Source organism: Lygodium microphyllum, chromosome 19 (genome assembly GCF_053477565.2).
Source record: "Lygodium microphyllum isolate KBCC chromosome 19, Lygodium_microphyllum_v1.1.10, whole genome shotgun sequence".
NCBI lineage: Eukaryota > Viridiplantae > Streptophyta > Polypodiopsida > Schizaeales > Lygodiaceae > Lygodium > Lygodium microphyllum.
In genome coordinates, this window is record NC_141153.1 from 55,325,099 (window position 1) to 55,347,884 (window position 22,786).

Below are 22,786 nucleotides of genomic sequence, written 5' to 3' on the forward strand. Positions count from 1 at the left end.
CTTCACTAAGCTTGACAATAGTGTTTTTTAACACTAATCATAAATCATCAGGTTAATTGCTTGCTGGGCATTCATTAAAACCCAGTGAGTTTTTTTATTCCTCTTCATATATTGTTATAAGGTTTTGTGTAAAATTAACACATAGACCATCATGCACAAGAAGTGTATTGCATACCGTGAGTGACTTTGTCTCAAGTACATTGGTCAGTGAAATCAATAGCATGAGTGTCATCGTACTCTCCTCGGAATCATTAGCAACAAGCATTGAGATCATAGACAAACCGTGTCCAACACAAGCTTCATCCACTAAGCCATACCACAAGGAGGAGCTTGAAGTCCAATCTAGGTTTACTTCATTAAAACCTAAAAAGACTATTAAACCTCGGAAGAAGCTTGCACATAAGAAAGGACCACCAAAGTCATACTTTGAAATATTATACTTATATGATTTTCAGCCTTTCTCTTCATTGCAACTTTGAATTCACATTGTCTAATTTGCTTCCACACTCAGTGAAAAGTTTGTAAGGGACTAGACACTGCCCTTGTCCTAACAAGTGGTAAGACCTTCCCAATGACCACAACATACGCTGATGTCCTTCCTCAAATTCGAAAGTTTGATGGTAAGGATTTCCACCCATGGCAGGTACTTATAAAATACAAAATGATGGAGAGAGGGTATTGGCCTCTCATTCAAGGCAGTAGAGCTGTAAACTCTGCAAATATGATTGATATAGAGGATGACCAACATGCTCAAGCAATCATAATGCTACACTTAGATGAATCCCTGATTCATCATGTTGATCAACTAAACACTGCTAAAGAAAAATGGGATGAGCTTGAAAAGCTCTATGGAGCCACTGGCAAAAATACTAAAATCTTCCTTAAAATTGAATTCTTTAGCTTGGAATATCGTTCAGGAGAAGATTTGGAAAAATTCATTTCTCATATGAAGGGACTTATGGCACAGCTTGCTTCTGTACAAGCTCCAATACATGAAGAAGATGCTATTGCTATTCTCCTAAAAGCTGTAAAACAGGTGTTTCCTACTCTTGTAACCACTCTCACCAACATTCCAGATCCTACTTTGGCAAGTACCATTCAATCCTGTTTGGATGAAGAAAAGAGGAACCACAAAGAAAGCAGCAACAGTTAGGCAACTTCAAATTCCCGTGAACAAGTATTGGTTCATACAGTTCTCACTAGATGTTCTTTCTGTAAGAAAAAATGACATCTTGTAAACAACTGCTGGAAGAAGTATCCCGAGAAGATGAAATGTAAAAAATGCAAGAAGACAGGGCATATCACAAGTAAATGCCCCAACACTCCTAAAATACCCAAAGAATTGGTGGCCAACTATGTCTCCAATTCATCTGAAGATCGACTATTTTGACTATTTAAATCATCTACCTAAAACAACCTTGTAAGCCTGATTTATAAAGGCATCCCAAAAAGGGGGGGAATCCCTTACATGTCTTGTTATCCAATGCCACCCTGGCATTGAGGGGGGGTGTTAGAAGACGGGCATAGAAACCCACTGTAAGCAAGGGAGTATAAGGGTAGATGAGTGTGAATAGCCCTAGGGGCAGGGGAAACCCTAACCCTAGCTGGCAAAGGGCTATATACAGCCTATGGGTCACTATCATGTGTGAGAGAGTGTACCCAAGTTGTACTCTAAGCAACTTAGTAAGCAAGATTTCATTCTTGTACTTTGAGCTCTCTTCTCCCTCTTGTGCACACATTCCAATGCTGCAAACTCTGATTCTCAACAAACTTGATTGGTTAATTGCTTGCTAGGCAATACATAACTTCCTTAACTTGGCAAATCAGCCCAAGGAAGGGTGATGTAGTAGTATGAATACTCATCCTCTTGCAAATTAAACTTGTACTTAGGACCTGCCAACCTTGTTCCAAGGAGTGGCAAATCTATCTTGTGATTTAAACACAAAGCCATGCGACGTTGCAACTTGTCACACGAGACAAGTGTCGCACCTTACTTGTGGGATCATTTCTCCTATCAAACGGCGTTCCTTGGTCAAGAAATACATTTGGTCAAGATGTAGGGTTTTGGAATGTCCTCTTGACTCAACACAACCCTAACCCTGTTAGGCCAACAACATTTGGCCCTAGGGTTTCTAAATTCAAATGGAATTCTAGTATTTGGCCAAATGATCCTTAGGGTAAAACCCTAGATCGTTCTTGCATAGGCGTTCAGCTAACCCTAGCATTCTATGAATGTGGGTAGGATCTTTGGGATCGAAAGTCTTGGCTTGGCATCCCAAGTGTGATACTAGGCAGAATTTTTAGCATAACTAAACCCTACCTAGCACTTTGAGGTTTTCATCGTATTAACTATTTGTGCTTTTATGAATCCCATGTGGGTTATGCCATTACAAGAGATTTACCTAAATCGGTCTAATTGTCTTGCGACAAGAGGTAATATTTTCTTAGAGATGCTAATACTTTTCCTAGGAGATGTAAATAATTGCAAGACATAACATTCCATGCAAATATGCGATTCATAGACTTTTCCTTCTATGCAGCTAAAAAGATTTCAATGATCATTTCTTTTCCCTCGCGCTAAAACTATAATGATGCAACGGAACCAAAGCTTTAATGATTGACAATTTAGGCTACTCGTATAAACCCTATGTAGATTTACATCAAGAACTATGCTCATAACCCTTCGCTTAATGCATTGAATTCAAGCTTTAATATGAAATGCATCCTTTGCTTCGATAAAAGAAGACCATACATGAGCGAATACCATGAGTTCGATATTTAATTTATCCCTCCTTTAGCACTTAACCCGACTTAAAATGCAAGCATTCCTTGCATGCAACTGGCAAGGTTCATAGTTTCCTTTCCATGCATTGCGATCCTTTAGACAACATTCAATGGCATCTAAGATTATCCTCTATACGTATCACATCCATGGATTTAAATCATAAGTGCAACATGCGACAAGCTCTATCCTTCTTAGCACGATCCCTCTTCTAACTTATGCATTATACATTCAAGGAGATTGTAACTACCCTTGTTGACGGGAGTGCAAGCAATTTCAATTAATCGGCATGCACTGGACTTTGTAAAACGATGGATGAATGGATTTAAATTTTCCTAAAAACCATCGTACTCAACGCATCCATTTCATGTGAGAAAACAATTAGAACCTAGACATGAGGACTCGCAGCGTTGTCCACGCGTGAACTTGGGTTGGAGGCTCTCGCGTGTGCGCCTCGCGTCTTTAGCTTTGGAGCCATCGATGACATAGATCCTTGGCTCCGCAAACTTGTCCTTGCCTTTATGTGATCTCCGAACTCCCTCCATGCTTGGCAAATCAGCCTCAAAAACTGCCTACTCCCCCCTTGTGCAGGAATTTCCTTTACAAGACGTGGTTTATGAAAAACCCGGGGATGGCCGTATGTACAAGGCTTATGGAAGCCTTATTTAGAAGCTTCTAAGCTTCTGAGGTACAGGGATGATGTGGGAGAAGGAAATGATTGGGAAGGGGAAAGATGACGACGAAGGAGGTGAGGATGATGATTATGAAGGTGATGGCGATGGAGATGAGGCGGCGGTGGGCCAGTGCGGCGGCACAGCAGGTGGCGTGGAGGAGGATGGCGGCGGCCTGGTTCCACAAGCGGGCGTCACGATCACGATCTCCTATCCTCCCTTCAGCAGCAGCATGGCTCCCTCCTCCCTTCAACAACAGCATGGCTCCCTCCTCCTCCTCCCCTCAAGCTCCAAGGGGAGGGTTCATATAGGATAAGGGGGAGGGGGGGGGATAGCCACCCACGTGGCTTCACATGCCTCCTCCCTCCCTCATGCACTCCACCACTCTAGCTTTTTCACACTCATACTCCCTCTCCCTGCCATGCATCGGCTGAGGGGAGGGATTAATAATAAAAAAAATTTGCACAAAATTTAACCATTATCCATTTACCTTTTCCCATGAAGGGTGTTCTCGTGCGGCCTACGGGTTTTTAGCCTCGGCCTCGTATGCACGTCACGAAGCCAGAATTTATCAATGCACGCAGAGGAAACACTTAGTCACCAACATTAATCGACGCAGAATATTATTTTGAACCACTTTTTGCGCGCCGTGTGTGGGGGTCATTAATATTTCGTACAGAAATATTACATTTTCACCCTCGCACACATACTTTAGCAAATCTGTGATTCCTTAGAAAGTTGGAGGTCTATTGTTTAAGGGGTCAATTGGGTAGATTCCCCCATCAACCCACAAATCCACATGTTTCAATCCCATTTGCCTGTAACTTTGCAAAACCTGAGGGTTGACACTGGTATGCTAGGTTCTTTTGAATAATGGGGCATATTCAATCTCTACCTCAATATGCAGCTCCTTCTTTTCTGTATTCATTTTACTATTAATAGAAATGGGAAGCCTACTTGGTTGGTTACAAAAGGTAGAGTGGAGATGCACAGAGAGGCACACAAAGGTGCCAAGGGAAAGGAGGGTGTAAGTAAATCACTCTGTTAATGAAGGTTGCATAAACACAAAGAAGAGGTCACAATAGAGCCATGAGAGAGTATAGATATGGGGGAAAATAGCTCAGAGGGTAGGGATGTCCAAGACTTTTCGTATTTTAGATATTTCTATTTTGCCTCCAAAAACATCTCCAAAAAACACGAAATTTGACCAGTTGGTTTGTTTTTTGACCAAAAGCTAGGATAGAAAAAATCCCCAAAACATCTTAAAAGGAACTTCCGAAATTTCATTTTCCTTGTTCTCGATTAAAAAATAAATTACCTCGTATCTACTAATCATTTTGCATTGAAAAAAAAGCACCACACTCCCGTAATTAACTCCTTTTTTAATATAAAATTTGGTTGAAAAAGACTTCTAGAATGAGGAGAGAGAAGGAATTTGAGTATATCGTTGTAGATAATATAAAAAAGGCAAAACGAGATTGCAAAAGTGGAGAGAGAGAAGGATTATTTTACTATTGTTCTCTCCTCTTTTCCTTGTTTTAAGGAGGAGAGAGGGGGGGATAAAAGGCCCATTTGTGAGTTCATTTTTTTCCTAATGACTTGCTACAACTTGTTCTCACTGTAACTTTATCATTCAAATCTAGAATATGGTGTTCAGGTACTCAAATCGACTAGAACAAACTTGATCTCCACTTCAATGGAAGTAGAATTTCCAAAATGATCTTAGAATAGTCAAAAAATCCAATCTTCATAAAATACATTAATTTTTTGTATTTTTAGGCCTAGATGCCATGTAACACTCAAGATAACTCCTTGCATGTATTTTTATCCACCCAAAATTTTCATTAAGTTATAGAACTCAATAACGGATCTTCAAACTATTTTGGAGACTAGTTCTGAACCTAGAAAACTTGTTAGGATCATGCTAGTAAGTATCCCATACGCATATATCCAAAATATTTATACATACATCTTCTTTTTTTTCCTTCATTGAACGTGTAACTACACGACATCCACCCCCTCCAAATCTACATATCCTTTGGATGGGCCATAGCTATCCATCCTCATCTCCTCCAAGCTCTATAGTCATCTCAAACTCATCTTCCTTTGCATCCAGATCTTCTACTTCATCTACCATATCATGTACTTCCTCTTCTTCATCTTCTCTATTTTCATGTTCTTCTTCACCCAAGTTCTCTACTACATATGCATCTTCATCCCTTCTCTTGAACACTTTGATTCTCTTACATGTAATGGGTATCTGCAATCAATTCTAGCAAGCTCTATCAGCAAATAAGTAGCATTTTCATGGATATCCTTTGCTAGATAAGGCCCAAACCATCTCTTGGTAGCTACCTTGTCAATAGTGCTACGCTGATTTTCTAAGCTTGTGTCATATAACAAGACCAAATCTCCCTCTTCAATTGCTCTAGGCCTCAACTTGTGTCTCTTATCAAACCTTTTCTTATTCTATAGCCTTGCCTCCTTAAGCTTTTGTAGTGCTCTGTGCACATCATTTGGTCTTCTCGCAAGGTGTCATGAGGGTGTCATATGCAAAGAGCCGAGAGATCCTCTCTGGACATATCATCCTACCAATGCAAAATATTCCAAGTAAGTGCACAAGTTTTTTTGCATCACTAGCTTTTACCCACACATCAACTTTGTAGGCACAAATCTTATGGTCAAATTATGTGTGGTTTGGTCCACCCATAAAGCAAAGGGAAACATCCACGGCTACTCTCTGATCCTTCCACCACAAGCTTTTGCTAGAACTTCATCGTAGGTGGATAACCCATTTCACTCTTTCCATTATCCTTTGAATTATATGCAAAAGTTAAGGCCACCTTAATACCAAGCTAGAGAAGAATTCCCTAGCCTCATAAGCATCCATCTCACCTCCATTTGCAGTGATATTCCTAACACACCCATACCTACAAAAGATCTCAAGTAGAAACTTGCATACAAAAAAAGTAGCTTTAGTCCTCAATGCTTTATCCTCAATTCGGTGGGTTAGGTTTTCTCTAACTAGAACAATCTATCTCATCTACCAAAGACCAATAGGCATAGTGAATAGATCAATCACCCATTTATAATGCATATATAGTGGATAGGTTGGATGTAGCTCATTCTCTATGGAATTCTTTCATCATGTGCAACTGTATAGTCCTATCACAAACTACTCTCTATGGTTGCTCTCCTCTTTTACTTAGGTGTTTCCATATATCAATCCATCTCTCCAGAAGTATATATAGGCTTTTCTTCCAATCCTTTTAAATTCAACATCACTTCAATTAGTTTGTGTAGTGAAAGTGCTCAAATACTGATTGATTTTCAACCATTCTCCTACACACAGCCTCATCAAAGCTCTCAATAGTTAAAACATGACAAAAGTAATCTATATGTGTGGCTGAAATCTTAGGCTCATCATCATCAACAAAAAGAGACTCCTCATCAAAGGTCTCAATAGTTAAAACATGACAAAAGTAATCTATATGTGTGGCTGAAATCTCAAGCTCATCATCATCAACAAAAAGAGACTCCTCATCAAAAGCATATCTACATTGGATTGTCTTTACCTACGATGTGATTAAACTCAAGGTTCATGGACTTGATGTATGCAATCCACATAAGCATAGCAATGTCACACATGGAGCAATTGGAAATCGTCCTCAACAAAGATAGATAGTTAGTCTCAACTACACTAGAAGCTCCAATAAAATACTCTTTGTCGCACTTTGAGAGCAATCACAACTCCCCAAAGATCTCTCTTAATTTGTGGGTACCTCTTCTACCCCTCATTCAAGACTTTTTCCCCAAATATCACAACATACCTATTCCCTTCTTTATCATATTGATCAACATCCAATCCCAATGGGACTAGTGTCCAATGTAATCATTGTAGGCCTTGTCGTGTATAATTTGCCTAAGGGTTGGAGATACCCTCAACAACTTTAAATTTTACATTGTCCTAGTATGCCTCTTGTCCCAAAAGAACTGCTAAGCTTTTCTCAAGAGTTGATGTAAATCATCTACAATATGCACAAAATGTGAAATCCATATCATATAGAAAACAAAAGCTCCATCAAAGAAATGTCTAAACCTCTAATATAGAAGTACAAATTTCAGCTCTCTTCTCAATAGCATCAACATTTGTAGGAGAAGGCTTTCTACCATATGAGACATAGATATGTCCCACAATAAGAACTTCATGCACACCAAACATAGATTTGTTCCTTGACAGAATGACCCCCTTTGACCTAGATAAGATCCTCTCACAATTTGCAATGTGTGCTGCAACAAAGTACCTACAACCCTGATCATTAAATGTCTCATCTTTCTTTTCCTCTACACAACTCTTAATCAACACATAATCCAATAATGGCATCATTCAATGTCTCATATTTATCTTCTTCTACATAGCCCTTAATTGGCACATCATCTAGGAATGGCATCATTCAATGTCTCATCTTTATCTTCTTCTACATGGCCCTTAATCGGCACATCATCCAGGATTGGCTAGTAAGAAAATGAATGAAATCTCTAAGGACTTTATTTATGGTGTTCATCATATGAGCTACAGAATTCATAGCCCCTAGGTAAAGTGCACATCCTCACAAGGCCCAAAGGAGTCTTCAGTGTTGTCCGAACTGTGCTCTCTAGTCAAACCTTGAGTATTGATATCCACACCCTACAAAATCCTTAGCAAACTCATCCACAACTAGCCCTACTCCAATATTTTGGATGGTTACTCTATTTAACAACTATATGTCCTATATGAATTTGAGTACTCCATTCTTCTTAGTTATAGTAAACCATTGATTGGAATAAGGCATAGAAGATGGCAGCACTAGAATAGGATGTACATCTCAAGGTATGTGAGAAATGGTAATAAATATCACCACAGGTACTACAATCCTTGGATCTACACAAGCAATCTTGTGTGAAGAGAATGCAAAAGTCCTCCATGTCTTATCAACATCTCCTCAAACCTCTTTCTCTCTGCGGAAAAGAGAAACTCCCCATTCCTAATCTTCAGCTCTCTTAGTGTCTCTATAACCACTCTTCATCTACTCATCACTATCAAGAGATAGTGGTCTAGCAATTGGCTTCACTTTCTTGACAAGTATTTGGCTTTATTCTCGTTCTTTGGCAAAAACAACTCTTGATGTAAATGAAGAGGACATAATTCTCTTGTTGAAGTAAATCAACACTCTGCATTGTAGACTACATAAAAACAACCCTCTTCTCTTTTGGTTGAAGTAAATCAACCCCTTGCACTATTGGATGCATAGAAATATCCATCTTTTCTCTTGGCTAAAACAAATCAGCCCTGTGTATCACTCTTGACTGAAACAAATAGTCCTATTATGTATCACTCTTGGCTTAAATAAATCAGCCCTTAAGTATTTGGATTGGAATACATTAGCTTGCAACTCTCTTGGCTAACATAGATAAACCCTCTTCTTCTTTGTTGGTTGAAAGAATTTAGCCCTTTGCTCCATTTGCTCCATTTGCTAAGAAAATTCAATCATCAACTTATTTCTTTGCATAAAATCTGAAATTTCATGATACTTGTTAAGAGAATGAGGTAGAAAACAACCAAAACCACTTTGCCTCTCAAAATTCAACAATTTTGTTGCCTTTTTAAATAGTGTTTGAACAAGCCAACCCTTCATACATTCCATCAATGCACTCATCATCTTGTAGGAAACCTTGTCTTCTCAACTCATTCTCTTTAGATACATATTGCATGGCAACTCTTAGCAACTTTGAAATGTTGTGAAAACTAACTAAGCTCTCTACTATTGAAAGATTAATGAATCCTGAAAGAAAAGCACCACTGCCAAGGGGTGAGAGCTTTTCTCCTCCCATACCATCATTGTCCTCCTAGATAGTGGTACCTAGAAGGAAAAGGCAAATCTTGTAGTGTATCCCTATTCCATGGATGATTCACACAAATTGTTTTGAGCTAGACAAGTCTTTTTGCATCCTTGCTTTGGACCCATGCATAAGTAGTTTTGTCATCCATCACCTTAGTCTCAATTGGTGTTGTAGTGATGTAGGGGTCTCCCAAAATCATAGGATATGAGCATGAGTCATGAACAAGAAAATGATGATCATCCTAAACATCCCCTATATGGATACCTTCACATTCGGGTACACCACATACAATTCCCCAATAGTGTTATTGGTTGCCCACATTTTTTAGTCATTAGGAAAAAAATCAACTCACAAATGGGCCCTTAAAAATAATATGGTTTAAGATGTGGGCCTTTTTGATTGTCCAATAGGAAGGGTAGATGTTGACATCCATGGAGGGTGAATATTATCTCTCTAAATCTTGGGTTTTTAATTAAAAAAGGGGGTAGTGGGGGATTTAAAAAAAGGATGAATGAATAGTACAAAAAATTTTGATTTTCTCTCACCTTGTATTTTCCATCTTTTTGGATAATTTTCAATTTTGGTTTTTTTCCCTCTCACGAAATCAGTTTGACCCAAAAGTTAAATAGTAGATCACTTTTCCTCTCTTCACTATATTGGTGAATTTTCATCTCCATTGAAGCTCCCTGGTGAGAGTTATTAGGGTTTTGAGCATTCTGCTTACCTCTGCACTTTCTTCTCCGTGAAGCTACAGATTTTGGGAAAAACATAGGTGCCCATCTCTCTTTGCATTTTCTCTTGTTTGCTATCTTTTCAATAGGGTTTGATGCCATTTCTTACTGTTGTTGTTGTTTTATTGCAGAGGTTGTTTTGGGCAAGAGCATAGGTGCTCCTCTCTCTCTCTCTCTCTCTCTCTCTCTCTCTCTCTCTCTCTCTCTCTCTCTCTCTCTCTCTCTCCTTTCTTCCCCCCGGCTCTCTCTATGTGTTGTTTCTCTTTTATGTCGTGTTTTCAATAGTATTTGATGTTGTTTCTAATTTTTTTCTTGTAGAGTTTATTTGGAGCAAGAGGCAAAGGTATTAATCTCTCTCTCTCTCTCTCTCTCTCTCTCTCTCTCTCTCTCTCTCTCTCTCTCTCTCTCTCTCTCTCTCTCTCTCTCTCTCTGTTTGGGTTTTTTTCACTGCTATCTTTCAATACAGCTTGATGTTAGTTATAACCCTTGTTGTTGTTTTATTGCAGAGATCATTTTGGGTGACATTGCATAAGTTCTCATCTCTCTCTCCCTCTCTCTTTCTCTCTCCCTGTCTCCTCTTTTCTACTATTTTTTTAGTATACCTTTATGTAAATACTAACTCTATTGTCTTTTTTACAGAGATCAACTTGGGCAAGATTGGATAGGTGCTCATTTCTTTTTCTCTCTCATGTACTCACACACTCTCTCTTTCTTCCTCTCTGTGTTTTCCCTTTTATACTATCTTTACGATAGGATTTGATGGTAGTTCTGACTGAATGATCAATTGTTGTTGTAGCACTTAACACAAGGTAGAGTAGAGATTTTGTAGCTTGATTTACGAGTAAATCTGCCATATTTTGTGGTGCCAAAATTTATTCATTTGATTAGTGACTTTTATGTTTGATTTGGGATTGATGTTTTCTTTTGTCTTTCATTTGCAATAGGTTTTGATCATCAACAATTTAATCTTATCTTCAACAGATCAGCTTATAGGAAAATTGGCCCTATTTTGTGTTGCTTCTATTCATGTAGTTATTTAGATATTTTTTGTTAAAAGGAATTCATGCATGTATTTTTTTGTACCCGCAGATATTACACAAAGTTTTAGGTGAAGCACATAATTCTCGATCCACTATTTTGCTGTGGTGAGTGATTCCTTTGTGAGTGCTAGATGATATGGATCTGCTAGAAGTCAATGGTTAAAAAATCCTTTGCTTTATTGGTCATGTGTGTCCATTCGAAACTCCATGCAAATTGGCAATGACCTAGAAACTCTTGTATCATATCACCCATATAACACACAATGTGTTGAGTCATAGAATATCTCAGGTGTTAATCCATTGTGCCTATTAAGATTTCATACCATGTGGCTACTATCCTTGTAACAACTACTCTGTAATACCCACGTTTCATACAATGTATTGAGTCAAATCAAACTCCTATTCATTATAATGAAATTTATTTTGGCAAAATTATTAGAGTATTATTGTGCTATTCTTTTCATTATATTTCATGTAAATGGCATGATTAAAGTGATGTCTTGAAATTGAATCTATACTTTGTGTCGATGTACATATCCACATGCATTTCGATATCGATGTTTATGTCTGTTTACAAAAGTGTAAACATCTCTTAATGCCACGTTGATGTGTATGGCATATTGGTGATTACTAGACATACTTGAAATGCTTATTATTTAGGGGTTAATACATACTTCTTTACATCTAATGCCTAGGTTATAATGCATGAGAGAAGAACAAGCATTCTCTCGATAGAAGTACGTAATAGAAAAGATGAAGAAGGGATATGGATCATTGATACACATAATTGCTCATCTTGGGTACATATGCATCCAAGTATGAAGGGAGATTTCAGGGTGAAAGCATCTGCAATTGCAAATGTATCAAGGCACTGGAAGGCTAAAATTTTAGCTCTCAAACAAAGGAATTTTGATTCTTACCTTATAACAGAGGCATTGGTACAACATGCATTCATGCAAAAATAAATACATATTGTGCTCACTGTGCCCTTTCAACGAAACATTGCAAACAGTAAGTATTTGCAACTCATTGAGAATGAGAAATTCCATGATATCCATGTAACTACTTGTCTCGTATTTACAGAAGTATACCCTTTGGATTGCTATGAGTGGCAAAATGTCGAGAGTTTCACATGTTCTTTTAAGTGTTACCACCTTGAAATTGGTAGATTTCTCTTTGAGGGGCATATAGCTAAGCAGCTTGTAGAAGACCTTATTTTTTTCTATGACTCCAAGTACATATCACCCAAGAGAGGGGTCGAGAATATGGAACCCTTGAGTCTATGCACATATCAAATCTCAATAGCATAGAATGACCATTGTGTAGTAGCGACATTTTGTACATGTGTAGCACAAAAATTTCAACAAATCTATTGAACTCTATGAAGCCAAGCATTGGCTCAAAGAATGTGCATCTAAGCTAGTTCATACCGATTGTAATTTTTGCACATGTGTGCATCAAAGGATTATGTAACAAGGATTCTAGGCAAAACCTGTGGACATAAAAAATGACTCACAATCCTGACATAGTGGAGTGTCGAGTCACAACAAGGGATATGGCTTTCACGTAAATTTTTTCTCTCTTAGTTGACTATTATCTTACTTTGGGATGGATCAGCTAGCTTTCCTTTCCAATTACAAGCACTTTGCGATAGACTTTATGCCTAGTGTTCAAGTATCGTAGATGGAGGATGCTCAAGGGTAAATGGTTGTGCCTTGATCAAGACACGCGTGAAAGTGCAGCTGTGGATGTTACTGTCATTTGTGAGGGCCATAAGCCCCAAGTATTGCAAATAGAGGATAATTGGTCCTTGAGTATAATGTGCCAGGAAATTACAATGTTAATGCAGAATCCACTTGCTACCTTCTATTTTAAACTAGATAGTAGGAAGATTTGAAGTCGAGCTGAGGATACTGTTACCAGTGGAAAGTGTGTAGCTCCATATATTTTAGAAATTGTAGAGTCTCCCTAAAACTCCCAACACCACAAGTTGTAATATCCAACACTTCTAAATTTTTAGATTTTTTTGGCCAATAGAATATTGTCACTTGCAAACTTGCAATATTTAAAAATTATGATATGTATGCAAAATCATATACCTACTATTCACTTTCCACATTGACACATTTACATATGCATGTGAACTTTACAAAGATGTTAAGTAAAGCCATAACTAAATATCGTATATGAACAACTCTTAATGGTTTAAAACTTAAGGTTTTTAAGGTAGAACTAGTTTAGTTCTCGTTTCATTGTTTCATTTCACACTTTCTCTCTTCATCTTTTTACATCCACCACATAGCTCCTACATGCTACGAAGGATGCTAGCACACACTTTGATGAGTGGATCCACAAGATTATCTTTGCCAGCCAGGGTGACGAGATATTTAGGTTTTCTCTAAGAACTTCAACCTTGAAAGCGTGCTCTCATCAATGGATCCCCCCTTCAGGTTTTGGAAAACTTTGTGAGCACCATTGCTACCTCCACATCATTGAGGGGATCTGATATGACTTGGGTGCCTTCGGAATAGCTCATGGTATTTCAGGCACGGAAGAATCACCAAAAAGTGGTGAATAGGTGTCTGGCCCATGTGGATCCTTCGCACAGAGTATGCATTGTTCCCATGGGCAGTGCACTAGGTACAACATCTTTGGATCTCGTGGAGTGTGATTGCGCATTGGCAATTTACCTCCTTACATTGGATACACCCCTAGAGGAGGAGAGCAATGAAGATATAATTCCACAGGTTGTTGCTATCATGTACACAAGAGGAGCCAATTGAAGAGCTCATAAATGTTGAAGAGAAACATTGGGTGGCAGCAGAGCAAGGATGTCAAGAATGCGTGGTGGGGGGAGTTGCTGTCCATCATCAATGTCTGCATGTGTTGAGCTTGTCATCTCAACACTCCCCCTCAAGCTCAACTGCATCTCTGCAACTCCAAGTAAGCTTCGAAACTTTTGAAGCTTCTCTATACCCAATGCCTTTGTGAAGATGTCAGCTATCTGATCTTGTGTGCTGACATACACCAAGTCAATCTCACCTGCTAGTACCTTGTCTCTCACAAAGTGGTAGTGTACCTCAATATGTTTTGTCCTGGCATGGAACACAAGGTTCCTAGCCAACTCTATACTGATCATGTTGTCACAATAAATGACAACTGGACCTTCCACCTGCACATCCAAATTAGCCATTAACTTCTGTAGCCATACTACCTCACATGCTGCAATAGTAGCACCTCTATACTCAGCCTCTGTACTCGACAAAGCAACTGTAGATTGCTTTTTGCTGCTCCAAGCAACTGCTGCACTACCAAGAGAGAGCATGTATCCGCTGGTAGATCTATCACACATACTACCAGCCCAATCTGCATCTGTGTATCCAAACACCTGTACATCTGTGCCTGCCTCATAGAAAAGTCCATAATGCAATGTGGACTTCACATATCTCAATATGCGTCTGACTGCATCCAAATGTGGCTTTCTAGATACTTGCATAAACTGACTCACAAGACCAACAGCGTAGCTCAAGTCTGGCCTTGTAATGGTCATGTAGATCAAACTTCCCACTATCCTCCTGAACATAGTAGGATCTTCTATCTCATCCCCAACATCAGCACTCAACTTTACATTTTGCTCCAACGGGACTGAAAGTGGTTTGCATGCTGTCATACCATACTTGGACAACATATCCAAGCCATACTGTCTTTGGGACAGCCATATACCATCATCACATCTGATCACCTCAATGCCAAGGAAGTACCTTAGCTCACCTAAATCCTTCATCTCAAACTTCTTCTTCAAAAAATCATTGACTTTAGCAATCCCACTATCACTATCACCTATAATAATCAAGTTATCCACATAGATGACTATGATGACCAAACCTGCATCTCCCTTTCTCACATAAAGTGAGTGATCAGCATCAGAAACATAAAATATTGACAAGATACTCTCTGATCTTGTCAGACCATGCTCTAGGTGCTTGCTTGAGCCCATAGAGTGCCTTCTTCAACCTGCACACATATGTGAGATGCTCTAAATCTTCATAACCTGCTGGCTGATCCATATACACTTCTTCCTGCAAATCACCATGCAAGAAGGCATTCTTCACATCCATTTGCTGCAACCTCCAACCTTTGGCTGCTGCCAAAGCAATCACACATCTGATAGTTGTCATCCTAGCAACTCGACTGAAGGTTTCATCATAATCTATGCCATACGTCTGGGCATAGCCTTTTGCAACCAACCAAGCTTTGTACCTACTAATAGAACCATCTGCATTGTGCTTAATCTTATAAACCCACTTACATCCAATGGCTTTCTTGCCCTTCGACAATGATACTAGATCCCAAGTCTTATTGGCCTCTAATGCAGCCATCTGCTCATCCATTGCTGCATCCCAATGAGCATGACCAACAGCCTCCTCAAAACATGTGGGCTCAACATCCTCAACTAGTTTCACCATATAAGCATAATGGTGAGCTTCATAACCTTTAAAACCAAATCTTTTAATAGGGTATCTCACCCTGCTAGACCTGCGTACCACTGGATCACTCAATGGAGCCTTTACACTATTATGAGCTCTCTGTACACCTAGTGTCTTCACAGAAGGAATACCAAGCTCATCATCTAAGCTCTCTAAGTCACTGGAGTCTCCATCAAGAACTGCATCAATGCCTTCTGACACTTTACTTTTTCCTTTGCCTTTACCTGTAGTGCTACTAGATGCACCTGAAGATGTAGAGCTACTCCTTAGTCTCCCAGACCAAGGACTACCAGATGATGTCTCTGGTCCACTAAGAGTCCGTGATTCTTGCTTTTTAGCCTGTACATGAGTGTCATGATCATCATCATCATCCAATGCATCACCACTAGATGCATACCAACTGCTCATTTGATCAAAGATGACATCCCTGCTCACTCTGAACTTAAATGTGACAGGGTTATAACAACGATACCCTTTTTGCTCTAAAGAGTATCCAATAAAGACATACTTTTCAGCCTTTGGATCCAGTTTCTTCCGCAACTCATCTGGTACATGAACATACGCAATGCAGCCAAACACTTTCAAGTGTGAAACATCAGGCTTCTTACCTGTAAAACATTCTTCGGGGGTCATACCATGAACTACAGCTGTGGGAGTTCTGTTCATAATATAAATAGCAGTATGAACAGCCTCAGACCAAAAATGCTTAGGCATATTCTTTTCAGCCACCACCATCAAGGCACGTGCAACTTTTGCAATATGCCTGTTTTTCCTTTCTGCAATCCCATTTTGCTGTGGGGTATACATGCATGTGAACTGCCTCTTTATCCCATGAGACCTCAGAAAATCACTGAACTCATTCGAGAGGTACTCTCCCCCTCCATCTGACCTCAAGCACTTTACTTTCAAGCCTGTTTCTCTTTCAACTGCAGCCTTGAAAGTTCTAAAGTGCTCAAACGCTTCACTCTTTTCCTTCATAAAATATACCCACAGCTTTCTAGAACAATCATCAATGAATGTGACAAAGTATGAACTGCCTCCAAGAGATACATTTTGTACAGGCCCCCAAATGTCTGCATGCACAACATCAAGGATATTTCTGCTTACATCTTTGTCATGTGAAAAGGGTTGTCTTGCCTGCTTACTTTACTGACATGCTTCGCATACCTTATGAAATTCTACAACTCTAAATGTAGGCAAACTTGTAACCAACCCTTTGGACTACATTAATTTCAGCCTTTGTACATTTGCATGTCCAATGCGTTTGTGCCAAATTTCAATGTCTGCAACAACACCTTTTCCTTTAGCATACATAGCAGCATTCATAGTAGGAATTCCAACATCCAGAGTAAACATACGTCCAACTCTACTTCCCTTTGCAACTAACCTGCACTTATCATTGAAGTCTTCTACAAAGCAGCCCTTTGCATTAAATCTGACTTGCAGCCCTTGCTCTATCATCTGACCCACTGACACCAAGTTCTTTGTAATAGATGGCACATGTAATACATCTGAAAGACTCTTTGTCTTACCATCATGCAAGGACAAGGAAACTTTTCCAATGTGTGAAATTGGGTGGCATGAATCATCACCCATCTGTACATAACCTACATTTTGCAAATTGTGCATCTCTCCAAACCATTCTATATGGCTGGTCATATGATTGGATGCACCTGAATCAACATATCAGACGTCATCATGTGTTCCCTTTCCTGTAACAGCATTCAGCATATGCTGCATAACAAACAGACGTTCATTTTTGTCTTCATTCTGTCGTGAAGATGATGCATAGTTTCCTTGCTGCAACTTACCACTGCGAATATCATCTTTCTTAGCATAACATTGGACCGCAATATGATCTGTTTTGCCACAGTAGTGACACACAATACCAGAGTTGTTAGAACCTCTGTTCTGCCATCCACCTCTTCCTCTAAAGCTCCCCCTGCCTCTAAAGTTACCACGACCTCCTGAAACCTGTATATTGCCAAATTGCTGATTCAATTTGTTTTGTTGGTTGTCACTACCACGTCCTATACCACGGCCTCTTGAAGAGAACCTGCCACGTCCCCTTCCTGAACTGGAGTAGAAAGCTTGGACCTGTTCAATACTTTTTTCAGATGTCTCACTCTGCATGTTGATCTCTTCAGTGATCATAAGGGAGACCAACTCATCGAAATTTGGAAATGGCTTTCTAACATATACGGAAGTTACAAAAGGCTTCCAAGCCTTTTCATTGTTAAGTCCACCCAAGGTAGACGACACCAGATCATCATCATCGGGCATTGCATCAATCACTGCCAAGGCATCTGCAATGCTCCTTACCTTCAATGCATACTCATTGATAGACATCTTCCCTTTCTTCAATGTATTCAACTCTTGCTTGAGTTGAATCTTTCGTGCCTTTGTATTTACAGAAAACATACTTTCAAGTATGGTCCAAGCTGCATATGAATTCTCTGCATTTCTTATATGTCCCAGCATATTATTGTCAATTACTACTTACAGCCAATATATGACCTTCTTGTCTTTTGCATTCCATTCCTTCCGTACCTTTGTCTCTTCTGCAGTTGGAGGATCACTCACCTCTGGCTCCTTTTCTTCACTTGAAACAAACTCGTAGAGGCATTTTCCAATAAGGAAATTCGTGATACGGAACTTCCATGAAGGGTAGTTGTTCTTGTCGAGCTTCTCAATGATGGGGATTTCACTGTTCTCTACCATTATCACAAAACTAATACCAAACAACAAGCAAATCTTCTGCAACCCATGACCTGTAGTGCACAGTAATACACCAGACAACCTTTTTCACTATCTACTCAACAATACATGCAATCTGCAACCTTGTTTGTAGATAAACCTTGTGTTTACTCACTGGTAAACACCTTTGAAGATAAACCTTGTGTTTACTCACTGATAAACACCTTTGAACTTACAGATCTGAAATCTGTAACCTGCGCACCCACTTTCGGTCAATACAGTCGAAGTCACAGTGTACCCTCAAACTGTTGTCCGCAACCTTGCGGCTCTAAAACGGCTCTGAAACGGCCTCAGATGCCCAAAATAGCTGCGAGAAAAATCCCTAAAGGGCTTATTTGTAGAATACACAATGCTCTTCGCGCACACCAAATCTCACTGCAATCTGAGATTTTTGCTCTGCCCTACTTCCGGTGCCTCCACAGTCACTATCCAGGAGAGAGAGTGGAAGAATGGGAGAGCTTCTTACCCGTGGCTTGCTTGCTCGAACCTTGATTCTTCTCCTTCGCTTCAGCCTTCAAAATCAGCCTCTCTCAGTGGCACGGCTCTGATACCATGTCAAGAATCGCGTGGTGGGGGGATTTGCTCAAGATGCTGCACCAAACACACACAAAATGCACAAGGAGAAGCTCACTCAAGAGACAAGAATAGAGATGGAGGCCAAAACGTTTTCTTGCTGATTTCTTCTTCTTCTTTCGCACGCTTTACAATGTATACAAAGTATAGATAAGATACAACATAAAGGAAAGTGGCCTACTAAGTCAAACAATGCATAATCGACTACACTAATCGACTAGTGCTATAACTATGCCAGCTGTAGATAGGTGTAACAACCTGAATATAATAAGTAATGAGTCAGTGGCCATGTGTGAGTCATAATGACCACCGACGTGCTAAGTGTAGATGTGTGGACCCATCTAACCAGGCGGTCCATCATCAATGTCCGCATGTGTTGAGCTTGTCATCTCAACAAAGGGTTGGCTCTCATGGTGCCATCTTCTTCAGAACAACCACAAGTCAACAAATCCAACCTTGCCTCCTTCACGCCCATTGAAGTAGATGGTATACAATACCTGCTACTGTCGGATGTGCTACAATACTTGGAATTGAAGGAAGAAGAGTTGTTTTCCTTCCTAGTCAAGGATTCAATGGAAGACTTGATCAATTATGATTACATGGATGTGCAGGAAGGACCACTTACCCGAAAAGGCTCTGTTTGAGAATCTATACATTCCTCATCAATCTATGGATGATTAAAGCATTCACCCTTTCCAGCCTCTCTAGTAGCCAAGCCTCTTGTTGAGCTGCTTGTTCCCTTGCACGTTGGTGTCACACTTCAGTTGTGGTTTCTGTCTCTCCTCAAAACTTATCCACTAGTAATTTAGTGCCCACTAATGTCATACTCTACAAATTTCTTTCAACTTATAAGTTTCCTCTAAAGCTCCAAACTTGGGGTTTTTGTGGTTGCATTATGTGCTCAATAACTCGAGAATAGCTGACAATTCTGGGTCTACTTCTTCATATGGTTGTTTCTCTTCTTGCTCATGAATTAGACATGAAACTATATGGTATCTTAATTGCACCAATGTAAGATTTGGATATGGGAAAGGTACCTTAGATCTTTGTATTATTGCTAGGCCTAACACATTCTTTTAGTTAGAACTGAGCAATCATTCATGCTAAAGTTACCATGTCTAAAGGCTATTGTTAATCCATTTAGCCCTTTTCAAATAGGCAAAATTTTCACTTGGAAGTTGTGGTAGTTATTATGAATCACCCAATGTTGGTAGAAGCTTTTGATAGCCAGTTTGTAGTCTTTTTCTTAATGGTAGAAGCTTTTGATAGCCTATTTTATTTCTAGCTTAAAAGCTATACCGTTAAGGTTAGGCAGTCCAAACTTGCGGTCACACGATAGATAGTGCATATTATGAAGCTATATTAACCTAGTTTTGGGGTTTAAATGGGTTAAAAGTTCATTCTTCTTCTCATTTTTACATCTTGCTTTGCTTCCTCTATTCCCACATCCCCAACCTCTGTCTCTTCTCCATATTTCCCTCCTCGAGCTTGCATGGCATGCACCAAGCAAGCATATCGCTATTCCGGCCATGGGATGGCCTCATGCCAAGGCTCACCACTTGGAGCACAAGATGGAACCTCCTCTAGTGCAGTAGCAGGTGCTCCCCATAGAGCATAATGACCACCATAGAAGAAGAGGAGATGGAAACCGGGCATTGTCGCCCTTCGGGAGATAAGGAGAATCCAGTGCGGATACGAGCTTCTCATCCTGAAAAGATCTGTTTATAAGGTTGTTCGAGAAGTTATGCAAGACTTAGAGCTGAAAGAGATGGGAAGATTTTGGGTGGAGTGCGGGATGGCCCACCAGAGCAAGAAAGTGGACTGCTACAGCTATTGAGGCCCTACAAATGGATGTAGAGGGGTTTCTGATTGACTTGTTTGATGATACATAGCTAGTGGCCATCTATACAAAGCGCGTCACAATCACGGATAAAGACATGAACTTTATCGTTCGACTTCGACATGGCAAGGGGACTCCTCCATAAGTTATGATATTCATGATACAAGGTTTTGTAATGAGTGTTATAGCACCATAGCATCTTGGAAGGTCAAAATATTTCATATACTCTGCTACATTAGAACACATACACACACACACAAAATATCTCATGTGATGTGTATCGAATTCAAATATAATTGAGTAAATTTATTTATTTTTGTTTCATGAAATGCACGACTTTTAATTTCTGTTTCCTGTATGCACGCATCGAAAGTAATAGGTACGGATACGAGCTACGTTATTTCCTATGCACAATCGCAAGTGCAGTACTATACGTTGACATAATTAAATTGGATTATGTTAACGTATGCGAATGGGTCATTCACGTACCACACATTATTGTCACACTTACACGAACCATATATTTATTCAATAAATATATAGTTATAGGAACAAAGTAAAATATCTTATATTCATCAAGAAAAATATATGCGATGACTGATAGTGATGGCAGATACAAAAAGTTGATAGCCAACACATGAGTAGAGAGATGATGATATATCTACTAACCCTAATTAATCAAGCATAATCTTAATTGATCAAATTCCTAAATGGGATGATGCAATGCATAATACATTTTGTTGTCTTGTGTGCATGAGTCTTCATAGTCAAGCTTTCAAAAATAATAAGAAAAATGAAGGTTAACTACAAATGTTGGAAAATGTGAAGGAGAGTTAAGCATGTGCATTACTAATATAATGTGATGATTTACAATATTGAATGGATAGTTTTATAAGGTTTTCAGTAGAGAGAATGTGAAAATGTATATATACGTCTTACAATATGTTCCATCCTCTAAAAGGAAATAAAGCTTGCTTTGAAGAGAGATTCGTGGAGAAAAACAATTTGAATAGTAATTGAGAAGAGTCTTAAATCTCAACCATTGTAGATGTGGCCTAATTTGTTACAAATCCCTTTATGCACCAATATATTATTACCTTTTTTTTCTTTTGGTAGCCAAAGTTTTTTCTATGCATGCATCATTTATGAAGATCTAAATATTAAAAGAGAGAATATCATAGTTAATATGCTAGGAAAGGTGAGATACATGAAATGAGAAAAATATAAGAGAGAAGAAAAAGAGAAATGGAGGTATGCACCACATGGGAGAGGGATTATTTTTTAAAATACTCAATGACATGTGTGCCCAAGCTTGGTCCCACCTTCTCTTTTCATTTTCAAATATTTTGGCTCCAAGTAACTAACAACTTTGAAGTTTTATAGAATATTTCTTCATATTCTCTTTTCCTCATATTGAATTTCTTGTATGCTCGGCACCATTTCCTTAAATGTGAGGAGACTCTTATGCACCACTCCAAGGTTTTTTTAAATGTCATGTGGCTCACTTTTGAATCCATTTAAGTCCAATGCTAGAATTATTTTAGATAAATATTCCCAAAGAAGATTACTTCTAAGAAATGTATTAAGGGAAAAGTAGATCACTCTTATTTGGTAGAAATATGCAAGCCTTTATATAACATTGATTCCTATATAAGGCTTAAATTATGCATCCAAAAGCTATGTACACCTTGTGTGATTTTTTATATTTTATCAAAGAAAAAATTTAAAATATTATTTTAAAATGATTAAACTCTTAGGTAGGTTTTTGCTAGTAATGTCATTAAATAGTTAATAACGATTAAAATTTTATTACTGCAACTCATAAATCATATTAAGAAAATTAATATTTCTACATATGACATTTATCATTTCATGATCAATAAAAATATACAATAAATCATAAGTTATTTCTTTGATAAAATATCCCAAAAAAATTAGTCTAGATTCTTTATTATTTGATTAAAGTACATTCATGTGCATGACATATTAAAGTATATTCACACACACACACACACACACACACAC